The 20,730-nt window shown below is 48.8% G+C and overlaps 1 long non-coding RNA gene across 1 annotated transcript; it reads right to left on the bottom strand.

The window, feature by feature from the left end:
- Positions 1-857: 857 nt before the first annotated feature.
- LOC107979455 lies at positions 858-18,864 on the bottom strand. The gene is made up of 5 exons (XR_004769491.1): positions 18,801-18,864; positions 18,183-18,345; positions 2,784-2,867; positions 1,778-1,895; positions 858-1,028 (listed from the first exon to the last, which is right to left on the bottom strand). It is a non-coding gene; the product is annotated as an uncharacterized LOC107979455 (long non-coding RNA).
- Between the last annotated feature and the right edge of the window lie 1,866 nt (positions 18,865-20,730).

Genomic DNA, 20,730 nt, shown 5'->3' with positions numbered 1-20,730 from the left:
CCTGTGCTGGGGCTCTCCAGTGTCTCTCATGCCCAGCCTGCCACTAAGAAGTCCAAATCTGACTTAAGTCGGTCTTTTTTGGGCACCGAGTCAATCCTTCTTATCATTATTGCCTGTCTGAATGTCTTCACCAGCCAACTCCAAGCTCCATGAGAGCAGGAAACAAACAGCAGCAGCCACATTCCCCAAGGTCAGGAAGAGGCTTGGCCCAGGGCCAGTGCCAGTCACTGTTGTCACCTCTTCAGACCCCCTCCTGAGCCAGTGAGTTTGAGTGATCCTCCTGCCTCAACCTACCATGTAAGCTAGGAAAGAGATATGCTACTACACCTAACTCCCAGCTGTGTCAGAGCTGGAGACGAGGAGCAGAGCGGGGCCTGGAGATGCAACACTCTGAACAGCAGCAGCAAGTTAGCACCCAGTCCAACAGGGGTCCCTGCAGAGTCACACGCTCTAAAGGACACATACAAAGACTGCTCGCCTGTTGGCCACAGCCCCTTACTTAGCAGCCAATCCCAACTTTGTGCCGAGACCACAGCATCCCACAACAGTCTTAAATTCTCTGAGTAAGGTTAGACTCAGAGTCTTGGAGTCAGTTTGTGGAATGTTGTGTCAATAGTCACACTTCTTTTTCTTTGGACTCCAGCCCAAACTTGAAATTGGTTAGATGTCACATTCTGTAGATCAATGGCTCAGCCTGAAAGGACATTTCTGCCCCCTTATAATCTTTCTTTGCCTGCTGAACGGTTTTTTTTTTTTTAAATAAATGAGTATATGGGTGGTGAATTCTAGCTACATAAAGCTGTTAAAAAGGACACAAGAGCCTGTTTTGCATGTAGTAAAGAACGGCTTTAATGAACTAAAAGCACTTCATCTACTTGGATGGAAATGTGCACTTGGAAGCAGTGACATGCTCTGACCTCGCCTCCCTTGTTCCTGTCTTCCGGCACACCTGACTTAGAGGAACGCCTTCACTCTGGATGACTCTGCTTCGGCCATTTGAGCATATTTTCTTAGTTTTGAGATGTACCCTAAAGGAGAGGAGAAAAAAATCACACTATCTGTAAGCTACCTTTACACATTTCAATATAAAATAAGTTTTAATGTTATCATAAAAAGCAAAAATAGTTTCCATGTTCTTATTTGTTACTACACAAGGTACCACTATACCAAATGTATAAATGTAGCAACTTTGCAAAGCTGGGAGAGCACAGAAAGGTGACTATAAGTATATAACTAGTGAAATATTTGAAATCTTATTCTAAATATCCCTCTAAATAAAAGCATTTTAATGTACAAAACACTGAAGATCCTGTAAGTAACCTCAATAAGACTCATTAGGGCACACGCAAAAAATTTGAAGGCATGACAGCAGACAGGAGGAGCTGGGAAGACAAAAGAGAATAGATGGTGCAGGGGTGTGTGAGGGATGATGGGGAAGAGAATGGGACCAAAATCAATTCATCCCTGTGTGAAATGTCATAATGAAACCCACTGTGTATGACTAAGATATATTAAAAACCTTCTCTTGAAAGCCGAAAAAATAATTTAAATGGGAGCATGGTAAAGGATGTAACTCAGTGCTTCACATCTACCTGCAGGGCCTTAAAACTACACACACGCAAGCACTAGCACCGAAGGAAGGCATGGTCATTACAGTTTACCTGCAGCAGTGAGCCACAGAGTGAGCTACACTTTTACCATTTCAAGTTGGCTAATAACTGTAAGCAAGCCCTTCAGCCTGAGGACCCAAGCAGAGATCTACAGACAGGAACCTTACCCAGAAAAGCCACATGGGCAAAGTTCTCAAGAACCACTTCCCTGTACAGGTCCTTCTGCTCAAGTGTCAGGCTGGCCAGTTCCCGCTCTGTGAAGCACACAGCCACATCTTCAAAAACCTGAAGTGACAAATAATAGTTCTCCTGGACATCAGACAATCATGGGGAACAACTGTATACTGCTGAGGAAAATATAAAAAGCACAAACAGCAATGACTGTTTCAGAAAACTCCTAAATAGCATTTGGTAATAAAATTAACCAAACGTATCTTCCACAACCTAGCAATTCATTCATACACACACTACACACATCCTTATATCCATCACGAGTCAAGACTGCAGCTGGGGTAGTGAATCCCTGGCAGATTCCCTTGCCTAGGGTCTTAGGATTAGCACTGCTTCAATGACCACCATGAGAAAAACAAGTTGGGGAGGAAAAGGTTTACTTGGCTTACACTTCCACAACATAGTCCATCATTAAAGCAACCAGGGCAGGAACCCAAACAAGACAGGAGCCTGGAGCAGGAGCTGATGCTGAGGCCATGGAGGGAGCTGCTGACTGACTTGCTTCCCATGGCTTGCTCAGCCCGCCCAGAAATGGCACCATCTACAACACCTGTTTCACAGCATGAAGACCTGGATTTAGATCCCCAGCACCCACATAAAAGCTGGTATGGGGGCAGGTACCTGTAACCCCAGTACTGGGTGAGGGACAATCCCACTGGCTTAGGAGAGGGCATAAAATGGAAAATTTCAAAGCACTAACAGAAATCATGGCATACATAAACGTATGTATTTTTAAAAAAGTGAGCTATACAGTTAAAACATGCGTATAAGTTAAAACTTAATGAGAAATTTCTAAACTATATACTAATGTAAATACACATGGATACATGCTTATATGTATATATTTACATATACATGTATGTGTGCATATATGTATACATGCACACATATATCATTGTACACTCACACATATATGTACAGAAACAAGACAATCCAGTTTACCTGAGGCTCTGCTTTTACAGAGATATTGTCCATCATAAAAATCTTTTAGTCCTGTAGTAAATACAGGTTTAAAAATTTCAGGACCTGAGGGTAAACAGAGAAACTATTAGTATCAATAACTCTATTTGACTTCTCTTACATACAGTTCTTGATCTGTCTGGTTTGGAAGGTCTTGTGACGTTCTTATCAGCGGCAATTCTAGTCTTAACAACCGTGAAACAGCAGGCACATTGGAGAACATAAAATGGAAAACAGGATCATCCAAGAAATGTGTGATGATAATATGCACTGTTAGAACTGTAACTTCAGAGACAAAGCCAAGGGTAGTAGGAAAACACAGTGAGCAGAATGTTATGAACTGATCAAGGAAAACCGGCATTTGAAACAGTTAATAGACTCCAGATCAGACAGGAATGAGTCCTACACATGAAATCCACTGAATGCTGGAAGACCTCAGAATCAGCCCCTCCCTATGCTACTTAGTAATAGTGTCTATCTTTTTTAGTAATACAAGTCAAATAATTTAAAGGTATTTTACTAGAGCTGGGTGCCCAGGTGGCGCACACCTTTAACCCCAACATTTGGGAGGCAGAGGCAGGTGGATCTCTGTGAGGTCAAGGCCAGCCTGGTCTACAGAGTGAGTTCCAAGACAGCCAGGGCTACCCAGAGAAACCCTGTCTTGAAAAATTAAAGATAGTTTATTGGGAATGTTTTCGTGTTCTCTGAACACAAATGGCTTGCAGTATGTTTGTTCGATTTTATCACAGTAGGTGGTGAGAAGGCGAGCACCCAAACCTTAAAGGAATCTATCACCTTCACAACATAAATTCAGATATTCCAGCATAGGAGGCACACCAGTTTCAATTCTTAGTCGTTAACTCCCACTCTGAGTAAATTCATCCTTGTAAATCATTAGGAAGTAAGCCTGTCGTTCACAAGAGTGGATGAGGAAGATTTAGGCTTTGGAGACAATAATGAACAGCTTCCAGCATCACAGACATCTGGCACATGAACATAGACGAGGGCAATGGAGGGCACACAGCACACTGCTAAGCTGCATTAACACACGCCTCAAGAGTGGACTCCACCTTGCTGGGGGAACTCGCACGGCCCAGAGCTCTCTGGTTTGGAGCTAGATGTACATAGCGCCATGTTAGAGACCCGTTTCCTGGAGAGTGTTCCTGAAATCCCCAGAGGGGACCTAGGGCTGGACACTGCCACGTCCCTGACGAAAACGCCCTGACCTCCGCAGGCCCTGCCCTCAGGTCGGCCCCTCCTCCGCTCTGCCAGGGCCTCCAGGCGGACACACAAATCCCCGGGGCCCACGGGACCCCAGCGGCCTCTTCCTGCCGGCATCGCGGGCTGCCCTCCTGCCCAAGCGTGCTGCCCACAGCCGCCTCTCCCTCCCTCCCTTCCTTCCTCGCTCTTCCCCCCTCTCCCCCCACAGCGGCCTCTCTCTCTCTCTCTCTCTCTCTCTCTCTCTCTCTCCTCTCTCTCTCTCTCTCTCCCTCTCTCTCTCTCTCCCCCCACAGCGGCCTCTCTCTGTCTCTCTCCCTCTCTCTCTCTCCCTCTCTCTCTCCCCACAGCAGCCTCTCTCTCTCTCTCTCTCTCTCTCTCTCTCTCTCTCTCTCTCTCTCTCTCCCCCCTCTCTCTCTCCCTCTCTCTGTCTCTCCCACAGCGGCCTCTCTCTCTCTTCTCTCTCTCTCTCTGTCTGTCTCCCCCCCCCACAGCGGCCTCTTGCTCTGTCTCTGTCTCTGTCTCTCTCTCGCTCTCTCTCTCTCACCGAGGACTCCCACAGCTCCGTCACACGAGGACACACGCCGACGCTCCCCTGCGGCTCCCTCGGGTTTTAAGGATCACGGCCGGAAATGCGTCATCACGCACCGCTCCCGGAAGTCTCTCTAGGCCCCCTGGAGGACCCCACAGTCTTGGTGGCGCCCCATGCAGGAGCTGGGCTCAGGCTCCTAACCAAGACACCTGGTCGGCCGGAGGCAGCAGCTACAAAACAGGCTGCCGTCTGTCTGTCTGTCTGTCTGTCTGTCTGTCTGTCTGTCTGTCTGTCTGTCTGTCTGTCTGTCCTCAGACAGGCTGCCGTCTGTCCCCGATGTCTGTCTGTCTCCGGATGTCTGTCTGTCCCCCGGACAGCTGTCGTCTGTCCCCCGGATGTCTGTCTGTTCCCTGGATGTCTGTCTGTCTCCCAGATGACTGTCTGTCCCCCAGATGGCTGTCATCTGTTCCTGGATGTATGTCTGTCCCCGATGTCTGTCTGTCCCCCAGATGGCTGTCTGTCTGTCCCCTGGATGACTGTCTGTCCCCTGGATATCTGTCTGTCTCCCAGATGACTGTCTGTCCCCAATGTCTGTCTGTCCCCAGGACGGCTGTCTTCTGTCCCCCGATGTCTGTCTGTCCCCTGGACGGCTGTCATCTGTCCCCGGATGTCTGTCTGTCCCCCAATGTCTGTCTGTCCCCCAGATGGCTGTCTGTCTGTCCCCTGGATGAGTCTGTCCCTTGGACAGCTGTCTGTCCCCCTGGGTGGCTATCTGGCCCCTGGGCGGCTGTCTGTCTGTCTGTCTCCTGGCTGTCTGTCTGTCCCCCTGGGCGGCTATCTGGCCCCTGGGCAGCTGTCTGTCTGTCTGTCTCCTGGCTGTCTGTCCCCTGGACGGCTGTGTGTCCCCTGGGCGGCTGTCTGTCTGTCCCTTGGGCGGCTGTCTGTCCTCTGGGCGGCTGTCTGTCCCCTGGATAGCGACCACGGAGCGCCCCCTGACTTCTCTGAGGTCTGCCCGCCCCCTCGGGGCTTCCTCTTTTCCGGCCCTGCAGGAGGACTGAGAGATGCAGGAGGATGGACTATTAACAACTCCTCAGAGGCCTGGAGGTCTGGAGGGGCAGGATGACCAAAAGTCCCGAGTGCGCTCGCTCGGTGACCCTGTTGATACCACCAAGACCTTTCTTTCTTTAGCATCAGAAAGCCTTGCTGAGGAGGAGCAAGTGAGGGAAGCGGGTGCCTGCACCCGGTTCCTTCTGAAATCTAACTCATGCTGTCCTTCCTTCCTTCCTTCCCAGTGAGGATGCCTCTGCTTCTGCCACCACTCTGGTGTCTCACAGACACCAGGCTCAACTTTTGTTAGATTAGAGACTGGGAGACAAGGGCCGAGCAACTCAGCAGCGCCACAGGTTATTTAAGAACACCTTTTGCAGGGGTGGGAGGTGAGGGGGGGTAAGAACCAGAGCCCCTGCCCCACTTATAGACCTGTGGGATTTTAAGGCCAGGAAAGAGGAAATGTAAATGAGGCTCTAACAGACCTGGCTGGCATTGCTAGCGAAGTTGAGCTTGCGGTGGGACCAGCATTTGCCAAACAGGGTATTTGAGCAGAGTAAGAGTGCCGGCTGAGGTGGTAGATGACAGACAAAATGATGTCACTAGAGCTGACATTTCCTGTCCATTGTTCTGTGGAGAGCTGGGAGAGCAGTGAGTGAGCCAGACTTCAGAGGTTTCAGAGGGCTGCTTTGGGTTGGATTGAGATGCTGTCATGTTTGCTATTAGAAGTTTTGGAGACAGCAGATGCTGTCGATGTGGCTTTTGGTGGTGTCCTGAACCAAGGGGTTCTGTCTCTAGGAGACAAAGGGAGTTAGGTAGTTCAGATTTTATTTGTTTGTTTGTTTATTTTTGGTTTTTCGAGACAGGTTTTCTCTATGGCTTTGGGGGCTGTCCTGGAACTAGCTCTTGTAGACCAGGCTGACCTCGAACTCACAGGGATTCCCCCTGCCCCTGCCTCCCGAGTGCTGGGATCAAAGGTGTGTAACACCACCACCCGGCTTAGATTGTATTTCTTTTAATTGTATGTGTATGGGTGTTTAACCTGCCTGCATGTCTGTGCTCAGCATGCATGCAGCGCCCTCAGAGGCCAGAGGAGAATATTGAGCCTATGGAATGGACTTACGGATGGTTGTTAGGCCTCTGGAGGAGCAGCCAGTGCTGCTGAGTTATTTCTCCAGCCCTGGGTTAGTTTAAAACACAGGGTGCAGATGCTTGAGAGGTGACTCAGTGGCTAAGGGCACCTGCTGCTCTTGCAGAGGACCAGACTTCAGTTTTCAGAGCCCGTGTCAGGTGACTCACAACCACCTATGAGGCTTAGAACACCATACGTGTGTGTGTGTGTGTGTGTGTGTGTGTGTGTGTGTGTGTGTGTATGTGTGTGTACACAAGCAGATACATTCACCCATGCACATACAATAAAAATAAATGTATTTTTAAAAGACCAGGTACACCTGGGCAGTGGTGGCACACGCCTTTAACCCCAGGCAGAGGCTGGTGGATGTCTGTGAGTTTGAAGCCAGCCTGGTCTACAGAGCTACACACAGAAACCCTGCCCCCCCCCAAAAAAATAAAAGATCAGGTACAAAGGTAAATAATAGGAAAATAAAGAATAGATAGAAGGATCATCAGGAAGGAAACCATCCAGGGTCATCCATCCTCTCAGAGTCATCCATCCTCCCAGGGTCATCCATCCTCCCAGGGTCATCCATCCTCCCAGGGTCAGCATCCTCCCAGGGTCATCATCCTCCCAGAGTCATCATCCTCCCAGAGTCATCATCCTCCCAGGGTCAGCATCCTCCCAGGGTCAGCATCCTCCCAGGGTCATCCATCCTCCCAGGGTCATCATCCTCCCAGGGTCATCCATCCTCCCAGGGTCATCATCCTCCCAGGATCAGCATCCTCCCAGGATCAGCATCCTCCCAGGATCAGCATCCTCCCAGGGTCATCATCCTCCCAGGGTCATCATCCTCCCAGGGTCGTCATCCTCCCAAAGTCATCATCCTCCCAGGGTCAGCATCCTCCCAGGGTCAGCATCCTCCCAGGGTCATCCATCCTCCCAGGGTCATCCATCCTCCCAGGATCATCCATCCTCCCAGGGTCATCCATCCTCCCAGGATCATCCATCCTCCCAGGGTCATCCATCCTCCCAGGGTCATCCATCCTCCCAGAGTCAGCATCCTCCCAGGGTCAGCATCCTCCCAGGATCAGCATCCTCCCAGGATCAGCATCCTCCCAGGGTCATCATCCTCCCAGGATCATCATCCTCCCAGGGTCAGCATCCTCCCAGAGTCATCATCCTCCCAGGGTCAGCATCCTCCCAGAGTCATCATCCTCCCAGGGTCAGCATCCTCCCAGAGTCATCATCCTCCCAGGGTCATCATCCTCCCAGGGTCATCCATCCTCCCAGGGTCATCATCCTCCCAGGATCATCATCCTCCCAGGATCATCATCCTCCCAGAGTCATCATCCTCCCAGGATCATCATCCTCCCAGGGTCATCATCCTCCCAGGGTCATCCATCCTCCCAGGGTCATCCATCCTCCCAGGGTCATCCATCCTCCCAGGGTCATCATCCTCCCAGAGTCATCATCCTCCCAGGCTGAACCGTGGTCCTGAAGAGTTACAATGCTGGCAGAGTTTGGATGCTGTGTCTTGCCATTTTCTTGTTGTGTTTCATTGTGCCTCAAACTACTCTAAGCTGGTTTAGATAGAGGCAGTGCTCCTCCTGGAGAAAAAAAATGGTCACCCCTTTCTCAGTCAGTAGGAGGTCCAGGGCTCTGTGCTTTCTATGAATGACATGTTCAACCTCTGGCTGTGATGATGGCAGCTATTCCATCTGGGATTTTGGAAACAGCCCGGAAAGTTTTTAGAAACAAGAGAGTTTGGGAGATTCTGGCCACCTGTACCAAGGATAGAGGAGATGCCTAGGGCACAGAAAGGGGAGTCAGTGGGAAGAGGCTGAGGCTGGGGAGAGAACTGAGCCCCAAAGGGAGATCACCACTGTTTGGTTATTGGGAAGGAATTTGGTGTCTGGGAATTAGAAAACCAGAGTAGACAGGAGACCAACCCCTCCTGGGAGATCAACACAAGCCGATGTTCTACAGAAGGGAACTACTGAGTAGTTGAAACAGGAGTCTAAAAGAGTGTGAAGATTCATCTTAGTTCTCTCGGACAGTGCTCCCGTAGATTCTCTGGATAGGACAGCTCCAAGCTGCGGGGTGGGTAGTCAAAGAACAAATTAGGGGTCCCTTGTCCCTGGAGTTTAACCTTGAACAATGTTGAATCCACAGATGTGGTAGAGGGGTGGATTGAGTTGCCTTGTTCAAATAAAGTAAGGGCACAGCAGGTCCCAGAGGGAGAAGGAGGGCAGCGCCTTTAGGGAGTGGCTGAGGAAGAGTGACAGGGTGTGGTGTCAATCGGGCGGGGACTAGGGGGTGAAGTGGTCCCACAATGCAGACAGCGTCTTCTCATTGCCTTTGTAAATGGCTGGGCACTGGACAGACCCAGGTCTAGATGGTGAGCTGAGGGGGAAAGATGAAGGATGCAGTTGTGAAGAGGAGAGATTGCCATTGAAGGTGCCACAGGCTGAGACATTGAGGAAGTAGGGTAAGGTGCGGTGGCAAGAGGGTGGGTGTAGGGTCCAAGGACCAGCCGGAGAGACACACCCTGACCCAACCAGAGCCGGAGAGACACACCCTGACCCAACCAGAGCCGGAGAGACACACCCTGACTCTGAGACCAGCCAGTGAAAGAAACATACTCTGGCCCTGGATACCTACAGTAGGTATCATCTGCAAGTGGTTCCTGTGAGGGACTCTGGGCAGATCAGAAGCAGTCGCCATGGAGACTTCTAATCTGGATATCTCTGCAGTGTCTCCTTGATGTGGGATGTCCTTCTGTACGATGCAAATATGTGTTTCTCTTTTTGGTTGATGAATACAGCTGCTTTGACCTATGGCAGGGCAGAATACAGCTAGGCAGGAAATCCAAGCAGGGATACAGGGAGAAAGGAGGCAAAGTCAAGGAGACGCCAACCAACCATCAAAGGAGAAAGATGTCTGAGCATCACCGGTAAGCCATGGGCCTTGTGGCAATACACAGATCAATAGAAATGGGTTGATTTAGCTGTAAGAGCTAGCTAACAATAAGCCTGAGCTAATATGCTAAACAGTTTGTAACTATTAAGTATCTGAATGATTATTTTATAAGCTGCTGCAGGACCGGATGGGATGAAGAAAAGTGTCCAGCTACATCTCCTACGTCAAATAAGGCTTTCAGTGAAATGGGCTTATGAAAAAGCTCATTTCCAGAAAGATGCAAAGCAGTTAATAGTGATTACCTACGAAGAACAGAGAGAGGGGAGTAGAAGGACTTCACTCTTCACTGAATACCCACTGAATAATCTCTCTCTCTTTTTATCCATGATGAAGATTCTGTGTCTAGTCAAAACTAAACAACCTCAAAGTGAAACATAATATTGGTCCATAAAGAACCATAGCAGGAGTCAAAACTAACAGATATGACATGTTTTGGGTTGGTTTGGTTTTGGTCAACTGGACACAACCTAGATTCATATGGGAAGAGGAGCCTCACTTGAGACAATACCTCTGTCACATTGGCCTAGGGTGGGGCCTGTGGGGCGTGGTCTTGACTAATGGTTGATGTGAGTGGACCCAGCCTGCTGTGGACTGTGCCACCCCTGGGCAGGTGGTCCTGGGTTGAACAATGAGCAGGGTGAGCAAGCCATGAGGGGCAAGCCAGGAGGTAGCTCCCCTCCATGGTCTCTGCTTCAGTCCCTGCCCTGCTTGAGCTGTCCTAACTTCCCTCAGTGACCATCTGTGACATGGAGTTGTAAGATCTAATAAACCCTTTCTCTCCCAAGTTGCTTCTAGTCATGGGTTTGTTTGTTTGTTTTATCACAATAGAAGCCCTAGTTAGGTTGTCTCTTTCTTTGTGACCCTGAATGGTATTTCTAACACTATGAAAAAACCAACATTATCAGCCATATGTCAAAATTCAGAGTTAAATCTGTTCTGCTGCTTCTCTTTGATGCTGTTCCCCTCTGGAGCCAGTAGCTGTTTAGAGAATTCTGGAAAATTTGAGATTTATGGCCAGTGAGGATGGTAAAGTAAAATTAATGGTCTCTCCCTCTGTCTTATTCCTTGGGCCCTAAGATATCCTCTTCTTTTTAAGTATGTGTGTGTGTGTGTGTGTGTGTGTGTGTGTGTGTGTGTGTGTGTGTGCGCATGCGCGTGTGTGCGTGCGTGCGTGTGTGTGTGTGTGTGTGCGTGCGTGCGTGTGTGTGTGTGTGCGTGTGTGCGTGCGTGCGTGTGTGTGTGTGTGTGTGCGTGTGTGTGTGTGTGTGTGTGTGTGTGTGTGTGTGTGTGTGTGTGTGTGTGTGTGTGTGTGTGTTGATATTTCGTTTATGATCTAACAAATAAAGCTTGCCTGGAGATCAGAGTGCAGAGCTAGCCACTAGTTAGCCACAGAGGCCAGGCATGGTGTAGTACACACCTTTAATCTCAGAGCTTGGGATCTCATGCCTTTAATCCCAGCACTAGGGAGGAGGGAACAGGAAGTGATATGGATGGGCAGAGAGAGGAATGTGAGTAGAGACAGGACCCTGCCCCCTTTTTCAGGCTGAGGAGCTGACTAGGTAAGAAGTAGCTGTGGCTTGCTCCTTTGTCTCTCTGGTCTTTCAGTGTTTACCCCTATATCTTACTCCAGGTTTTTATTATTAAGACCAATTAGAATTCATGGTGTGTGTGTGTGTGTGTGTGTGTGTGTGTGTGTGTGTGTATGTTGGAAGAAAATGTTGAGAGTTCTTTCCCTGCTACTATAGGCGGCTCATTTCTCTGCTGGTGTTCTCACTGCATGCCTACATTGCCTTCCTCTGTTCTGGCTGGATCTGAAGTGCTCCCTAAAGAAAAAGTTCATGGTTTACAGGTCTGATGCCAGGCAATAGGCTTTGGGGATGTGTAGGTGAACTTTTCTTTCCTGCCTGCCAGGTCTCAAATAACCAACACTGAAACTCAATATTAATTATAAATGCTCACCTGATGGCTCAGGCTTATTACTAACTAGCTCTTGCAAGTTAAATTAACCCATTTATATTAATCTACATTCTGGCACATGGCATTACCTCTCTTTCATCTTGCACCTCCTTTTTCCTCTCTGGGTCTCACTGGCAACTCCTCTGACTCCTGATTCTTCTTCCCAGTGTCCTTGGTCTGATTTTTCCCATCTAAACTTATCCTTTCTGGCTATAGACCAGTCAGCTTCTTTATTAAACTAATTAAAGCATAATTTACACAGTGTACAGGAGGATTATTCCACAGCAGGGATTCAATTGAGCCACGAGAGCTCTCAGCTCATCTGGATTAATCCATTCATCAATGGTTTTGTAATCGGATGGCATTGTTGAGAGGTGGTAGGTGCAGGTGCTTGGAGATGTGCCCTGAAAAAGCCAATCTTATCATCGGCCCCTTCTTTTTGCTTTCTGGCTGCCAATAAAGCCAGTGGCTTGAATTGTGTGCTACCATTGTCCTATTCAACCTTTTCTTAGGCTCAAAACTAAAGACTCAAAAATAACTGGAACAAGCCTTTTCCCTTTTAACTGGTTTCTCTTGGGTATCTTGTCACAACTAACACATTCTGCTCACCTTTTCCAGTCTCTCTCTGTATCTCTAAGATCTCTGAGTTCCACCTTACACTTATTTATGGCTCAGGCTGGCTACATGTACAGGGGGAATCTCACCCTAGATTCAGTAACCATCCACCCACCTGCTGCCACAACTGTTACTTGACAGAAAGCAGAGTTCTTTATTCTAGAAACTGCTCAGTCAGCAGTAAACCATAGCACGCAGCCTCTGGGTCTGCACCTTTCTGATCAGGGCAGCTGCCAGCATTACAGCACGGAACTCCCAATACTTAGAGGACAAGGTCCTTATTGTGCAGTTTGGACCCAGCAAGCAGACCGACACATGCCACATGCCTGTCACAGAGCTGGGCAGACACTGTCATGAAGAAGGCTGAAACCAACTCGGGCTGTGAAATGCAGGTGGCACATTCCCTTGGAAGTGGTCAGAGCTACAGAGTAGCCACTTCAGTCCTGCCAATGCCACTACCCTGGTGGGGGTGCCTTGTGCTTCCACAGCACCAGCTTCTGCTGTGTCCTATGGGACCTGCTGTCCAACAAGCTCTTAGAACAGCCCAGACAGCTTTGCTCATCCTGTCGCACACAGCATGCACTCACCTGAAGGGGGAGCAAAACCCAGTCTCCTTTTCTACCCTCTCTTCCCCTCTACCACTGACAGTTCTGCTCCGGGTGATAAGACATGGCTGCCACGGTGACGCGCACACATCTCCCTGTCAGATGAGCTCTTTCCACCCACTGAGTCCCAGACACTCCGGTACTGCCACCAAGTCACCTTGCCAGCTGTTCTGCCAGAACACAGCAGTCCCCAAGGATGATAGTGGTTGACGGAAGGGAAGGGATCATTAAACAGCCAGGAGAGGCAAATCTAGTCTCTATATGGAGGCGCAAGTTTCCTGGGAATTCAAGTAACCCCACGAAGGTGTTTGCTTCCTCAGCTGGGATGTGGCCTCATGAGCTCCCTCCCATCCATTCGGACAGACTGACAGCTTGACCTTGTGCAGGTAACTATAGTCACTGTGCATTTGTGCACGCAGTGGCCGCGCTGTCCAGAAGATGGCACTTCAGTGCCCTCTTCCAACCCTCGCCCTTCCATTCTTCCCGAACCCTCTTTTGTGATGTTCCCCGAGCGTTTTGGAGGTGGATGCTGACAAAGACGTCCCATTTCAAGTTAAGACTCACCACTCACTCACTCTGAATGCTTTGGGTCAGTTATCAGTCAGCCGTGCCTACTGCTAAAGGGAACTTCTCTGGCCAAGGCTCCCAACCTATGGCCACACTTGTTCCTTTTTTTTGTTTTGTTTGTTTTGTTTTTTGAGATACAGTTTCTCTGTGTAGCCCTGACTGTCCTGGAACTCGCTCTGTAGACCAGGCTGGCCTTGAACTCACAGAGATCCGCCTGCCTCTGCTTCCGGAGTGCTGGGATCAAAGGCGTGCGCCACCACCGCCCGGCCCACTTGTTCCTTTTGATCTGAGACATGACACTGCTCACACTCCAGCATTTCATTCACACAGCTTCCACTAGAGCCTATTTCATAACGCACTTATTTAGTTTTCTTGGTCAGTTGTCAATCATTCTTTGAAGAATGATTTTTAATCTCGGGTGCTCCACCACACTCAGCCCTGGGTCACTTTCCAGTTGGTTTCTCCTCTCTTAGGTTTCTGTGCCGCACATAACGACTGTGTTTTGCTTCTGACTGCACCTGAAGGAGCAGTCTTTGTGTCTCGGGCCCCCTATCTTATCTGTAAAACGTGAGTGTCCACAGCAGGACTGCAGCACCTAGAGATGGTGTGAGGTGGTGATCCCCTCCCTGGCCAGTGCTCATGGCACACTTGCTTAGTGCCACGTGGCATGTTGGGGCTGGAGGGTGCAGTCCTGAAAGCCAGTGCTTCCTTGAAGGGACTTGTTCTGACCACACAGAGTTAGCATGCCTTTGATCCCAGCACTCTGGAGGCAGAGGCAGGCGGATCTCCGTGAGTTTAAGGCCAGCCTGGTCTACAGAGTGAGTTCCAGGACAGCCAGGGCTACACAGAGAAACCTGCCTCAAAAACAAACAAACAAACAAACAAACAAACAAACAAAAAAACAAAACCTCAAACAAAAAGCTTACTTTGGCAACAGCTAGTAGTAATGACTCGGAGAATCAATGACACACATATCTTGCAAATCCTCCTTCAGTGAGGACAGTTACAACAGAGATTAACAAACACTGCACAGGGATTTTTCTTCTGAGTGCCAATTGTCAGCATGCGGGGGTGGGGAAGGAGTAGTAAAAACAAACGTGTGGGCTGATTGCACACAGAGAAACCAAGATAGAACAACAACAGTGCCTTCAGGGGGAAGACACGTCACAGGTCAGACAGGGAAGGTATTTCTTGACTGAAGCCTGAATGGTAAGAAGGAATTAGTCCTCAAGGAGACAGAAGAGCATTCCAGACAAAGAACAAGTTCTGAGGGCTGACAGGAATAGGGGCGGACAGAACACACAGCTGGTGGAGAAGAAAACACCAACCGCTCAGAACTGCTCTGCACATGGAACCATTACAGCGTAAACGTGTATCTATCCAGCCTGAGACCCACAAAGGCCTGCTTTCAAAGCAGGTTGCTGATTGGCTTCTAGAACTTTGTTCTGTGTCCCCAGTAAACATTTAATCAATGGTGGCCTTACTTTATGCCTACACATGTTACACAATGTATCTAAGCATGCTTTTCTCTGGGAGTCTGGAATTGGGCTGTGGGATAAGCAGAGGGTGTGGAGGTGACTGGTCCCTGCACCGAAACCTCAGGCACTGCCTTCCTCAGGAGCTTTCCTAGGCGTAAGCATAACACACATATTGCTGTATTTCCATTGCCAGTGGCGTGTGATCTGTCATGGAGGAAGGATGTGGATTCCTGCGGCCTCTATCTGTCTCTAACCTCCCCCCACCACACACACACACACCATCTGGGCGGGTGTCCTTGCTCCCCATTTGAAAGAAATCTTGCAACTACCTGCCAAGTTCCATAAATTCTCCTTGGGAGTCGCTTAATTTAGGTGTAGCTGTGAAGAACTCCTACACAGATTAGTACAAGGATTAAGTCAGTAAATATATGTAAATCACTGAGCATAATATCAAGGACATCATAATTTCTGAAAATAAGGATAATGATGGGCTGGGGAGATGGTACAGTGGTTAAGTGTGTGCTTCTCTACGGGAGAACTGAGTTCAGTACCCAGCACCACAGCTACCTGTAACTCAGCTGCAGGGGAATCTTATGCCCTCTTCTGGCCTCCATGGGCACTGCACTCACATGCATAAGCTCCCTCCCATAAACAGACACTGTATACAATTTTTTAATTAAAAAATAATGGTGATTGTATCAGTTACACTTCTGTTGCTGTAATAAAGCACTACAAGCAAAAGCAACTCATGAAGAAAGTTATTTTGGCTTACAGTTCCAGAGGGGTGGGAGTCCATCACGATGGGGCGACTTGACAACAAGGGGCAGGAGTGGGAAGCTAAGAGCTCACAGCTTCAGTCTAAAGAGTGAGCAAGAAGTAGGGTGAGGCTGTGAACTCCAAGTTTTCCCAACAGCATACTTCCTCCAGCAAGGCTGCACCACCTAAACCTCCCAGACCGTGCTGCCAACTGTGAACCATCTGTTTACACACTGGAGCCCGTGGAGGGCGAGTCTCATTCAAACCACCACAGGGGTCATGTGAGTGGCAACGGGGATGACCACCGGAGAGCCATGCCCAGAAATGAGACTTGATGTGATCATTTCAGTTCCCAACCTCTCCAAAGCAGGCCCTGGTTCTCTCAGTCTCTTACTGAATGGACAACCTGACCCCTTTGTAACGGTATCGCATTGTTTGCAAGAATGGCAAAGGCAGCCTTCCACTGTGACACACAAGGCCCGAAGACATTGAATAGCCTGGTCTTGGTCATCCCCTAAGCAGGACAGGGCTGAGGGAAGAACCCGTCTTTGCCTTTTCGTGTCCTGTAGTGACTTCACTGTCAGCTGGTAGTTGTGACACAGGCTGGTGGGAATAACAGGTGACTATTCGGTAAGACCTTTTGGAGTCTACAAGCAGAACCATAGCCTCCACCTACCCAAAAGCTAAAAATGTTGTCTGGTAGCATCTGAGGCCTATATCAGAGATGTCCCTAAGGATGTCCCTGCTCCACAGTAACCCGCCTCCTAATACTTTCTCCAGGTGTTTGGAAACTGTCTTGGGTCATGATCTTTGTTATAAAAACTCTACAAAGCCATCACCACATTGAAACATTAGTTTTCAGGGGATGGAAATCTGTGTCTCCAGAATAAACTGCTTCTTTTCCACCTCGAGTTGAGAGAGCTGTGTTCCTTAAGTTGAACACCGCGTGCCACCGTCAGCACCGTCAGCACCGCCACCCCCAAAGCAGTGCGACCTTGTCTGGTCCTTCAGCCTCCACCTAATCACATGATCGCATGGTTCCTCCTGCTGGCTGCCTTATCTGCCATAATTGTCCTTGTGTATCTGGGGCAGTGATCTAAGGTCTCCACAGCTGCGGAGACTGACTAGCTAAGCTCCCAGCTCTCAGCAAGTGTCCCTCAGTGAGAGCTTGTCCAGCTGTGGAATAACCCTTCTGTACACTGTGTGAATTATCTTTGGTTTAATAAACAAGCTGACTGACCAGTATCGGAACAGGATAAAGTTAGGTGGGAAAGCCAAACTCAGAATGATGGGACGAGGAAGGGTGGAGGCAGGGGAGTCACCAGCCAGATGCAGAACGAGTCAGACACACGAGCCAGGATAGAGGTAAAAGCCACAAGCCTCGGGGCAGCACATAGATTAATAGAAATGGGTTAAGTTGTAAGAGCTAGTTAGTAACAAGCCTGAACTATTGGCCAAGCACATTTATAATTTATATTAAGTCTCCGAGTCAGTTATTTGGGAAGTGGCTGCTGGTTGTTTAGGAGCAGGAGGTCAGCACAGGAAAACCCACCCACACTAGCCTGTTGATGAGACTGTATTTTGTTAATGATTGATGTGGGGGGGCGGCAATTCACCAGGGGCAGTGCCATCCCATGCTGGTGGTCCTATGTTGAATAAGAAAGTAGACTGAGTAAGCCTTGGGTAGCAAGTCAGCAAGCAGCTCTCCTCCATGGCCTCTGCTTCAGTTCTGCCTGGATTCCTGCCCTGGCTTCCTCCAGTGAGGGAATGTGGCCTGGAAGATAAACTAAGTTGCTTTTGTCATGGTGTTTCATTACAACTATAGAAACCCTAATGTACACACACACACACACACACACACACACACACACACACACACACACTCATACAAACACCCACACACAACACACACACAAACATCTCAACACACACATCACATACATACATACCACACACACCACACACACAACACACTATATACACACCACACCACACATACAACACACACATACACCCACACACAACACACACACAACACACTATATACACACCACACCACACATACAACACATACATACACCCACACACAACACACACATCTCAACACACACATCACATACACACATACCCCACACACCACACCACACATACAACACACACATACTCACACAAACACCCACAAACAACACACACACACACATCTCAACACACACATCACACACACACACATACCCCACACACCACACCACACACACAATACACTATACACACCACACACACACATACACACATCTCAACACACAACACACACACACATACCCCACATACCACCACACACACACACACACACGCACACACACACACACTCACACACACTTGGCTAAATGAGGCTGCCCCAGGAAGCAAATGGTGAACAGATGAAGGCAGGAATGCAAAATGGCACACCGTACACTAAAAGTGCAGGAAAATTAACTTGAGCTTGGTGTGTGTGACTCACTGTTTATGACTTACCCTCAAGTCCTGAAGGCAGGCCGCTCTTCAGTGCTTCCTGTGACTACAGTCACAGAGAACTTCCTGGAGGCAGTGTGTGGTGGTTCCTGCTCCTTGCCAGGGAGAACTCAAGGCAGAAGACAACAGAGCGTATGGACCAATGGGATTTGAGGAACCGAAAGCCCTATTCGTGGATTAGAAAGTTAGAGAATAGTTTAGAAGCTTCCAGGAGAAAAAAAAGCCACGCATTCTGCCGTACAACAGAAAGCACACATTCAGTTGAACTGGCTGGTTAAAACTTTAGTGGGCGTGGAGAACTGTAATGTTGCAGGTCCAGAGATAACTTATCTTGGGGTTTGTTGGTCCCTAAATAGCTATGCACATTGCCCACGGTCCTGTCAGAGTGAACAAGCAGAACCCTTGAGTTTCCCTAGCCCAAAACCTGAGACTGCCGTCAGATACTCCTGAGGCCAACAGCAGAAACCCCTTCGCTGTACTAACCTGCCCTCCTGTTGCTTTCACAAGAGCCTCGACTCATGACTTATTTGCTTTATCCCTCCAAAGCCTTCATTAAATTGTTGTCACAGTGAAACATGCTATTTGGGGCAACTTGAACCTGTGTCCCTGGGCCCTGCTCACCCATGTTTTACTCCAGAATGAATGCTGGTATTCCTTTTGAAATAAGAGCTGTTGTGTGTAGATACTGCCAGCAGAACTAACCCAGCACACTGTGAGCCACACCTGCCGCAGCAGCGGGTTGGGCTGGAGTTATGTAAATCTCTGTTTCAGGATTACAGCTCTCTTCTCTAATAAGCCTGGTGGCAAGAAACCGGCTGAGTCATGGAGACTCTTGAAACAGTGCTTGGTTTACTTCCAAAGCCCAAGGCCAGGCAGCCGTCAGAGGGAACGATGCACGGAGTGGAGGGATCTACCCTAGTCTTCCCACTGTGTGCTGAGCCATAGTGAACCAGGGCAAGCGCTTGGGATTGCTGTGTCCCCTGACAATCGACAGCACAGGGTTCCATCTTTGTGTGGAGACCTGTACTGGCAAGGCCCTGAGGGCGAGTCCAGTTGAGGGGCTCTAGGATGAGCGCCTGAGCCTCCACTGGACTCGTCTGCAGTCTAGGAAGTTCTCTGGCTCCCACAGATGGGTCCATTGGCACCTCACCCCATGATGTCACCTTGAATGGGCACACATGCTTGTGTGCTTGCCTCACGTGACCAGCAACAACCTGCATCATCTGAAAGCATCTTTGAAACCATAGGGAAAGAAAACCCAGGAAAGGACACACAGTTGCTATGGGTACAGGAGGTGGGGGACCAAATTATGTAACAAGGATTTATGACAAGAGCTGACATATAGAATACTAACCCGAGCCAGACACTGTCCTTGGTATTTTTCGTGAGTTCTCGCTTCTGCCTCCCAAAAGCACCAACGGGAGGGAGCTATCATTCCTACACAGAAAGAGGTCCTATGAAGCCCATAACCACCTGGAATGGGGGCCTCCGGGAAATGGGAACGTGGAGCCTTAACAATGAAAGGGGTAGGGAGACAGTTCCATGGGTAAAGTTTGAGTCTGAATTCTTGGTACCTGCATAGCAAGCCAGGCCCACTAGTGCATGCCTCTGTACTTACATGATTACAAGCCAGGCTCACTCGGTGCACACCTGTGTACCTTCATGACAAGCCAAGCTCACTGGTACACACCTGTGTACCTACATGACAAGCCAGGCCCACTTGTGCACACCTGTGTCCTTACATGACAAGCCAGGCCCACTTGTGCACACCTGTGTACCTTCATGACAAGCCAGGCTCACTGGTGCACACCTGTGTACCTTCATGACAAGCCAGGCTCACTGGTGCACTCCTATGTACCTACATGACAAGCCAGGCTCACTGGTGCACTCCTGTATACCTACATGACAAGCCAGGCTCACTGATGTACACCTGTAACTCCGGCAATGGAGAGAGAGAGACAGAAGGATCCTGGGAACTCAGTCACCAGCCAGTGCAGTCAGTCAGTGAACTCAAAGTTCAGGGAGAAATTCTGCCTCAAAAAATAAGTTACAGGGGCTGGAGAAGTAGCTCATCAGTTAAGAGCATTTCTGCTTTTCCAGAGAACCCAAATTCAGTTCCCAGAACTCAAGTGGCTCACAACCATCTGTAATTCCAGTTCCAGGAGATCCAATGCCCTTTTTTTGGCTTCCACCAGCATCAGGCATGCATGTGGTACAATATACATATATATAAGCAAGCAAACATGCCTATACATACATAAAAATAATCTCTAAAAAGAAAGAAAGAATCAAAGTGGTAAAATTTAAAACTAAGGTAAAGATTCAGTAGAGGAAGATCCCAATGTCAACTGTGTGCTCCCCTCCCACCTATACACACATAAAAATTTTTTTTAAAAATTAGTCTAAGATAAGGAAAAAGACATGTACATTTAGTGAAAGAGCCAGCAAATGCATTGCTGTGTGATTGATCGGTAGGGGTGGGCTCAAGGCAAGCATAGAGACATCAGATCTGCCTCTAAGAGGTCAGAGCAAAGTGCACCACGGCACACAA

The sequence above is a fragment of the Cricetulus griseus genome, chromosome 4 (genome assembly GCF_003668045.3).
Source record: "Cricetulus griseus strain 17A/GY chromosome 4, alternate assembly CriGri-PICRH-1.0, whole genome shotgun sequence".
NCBI classification, from domain to species: domain Eukaryota; kingdom Metazoa; phylum Chordata; class Mammalia; order Rodentia; family Cricetidae; genus Cricetulus; species Cricetulus griseus.
Note: the sequence above shows the minus strand (reverse complement) of the source record. Positions and strands in the feature narration are given on the sequence as shown.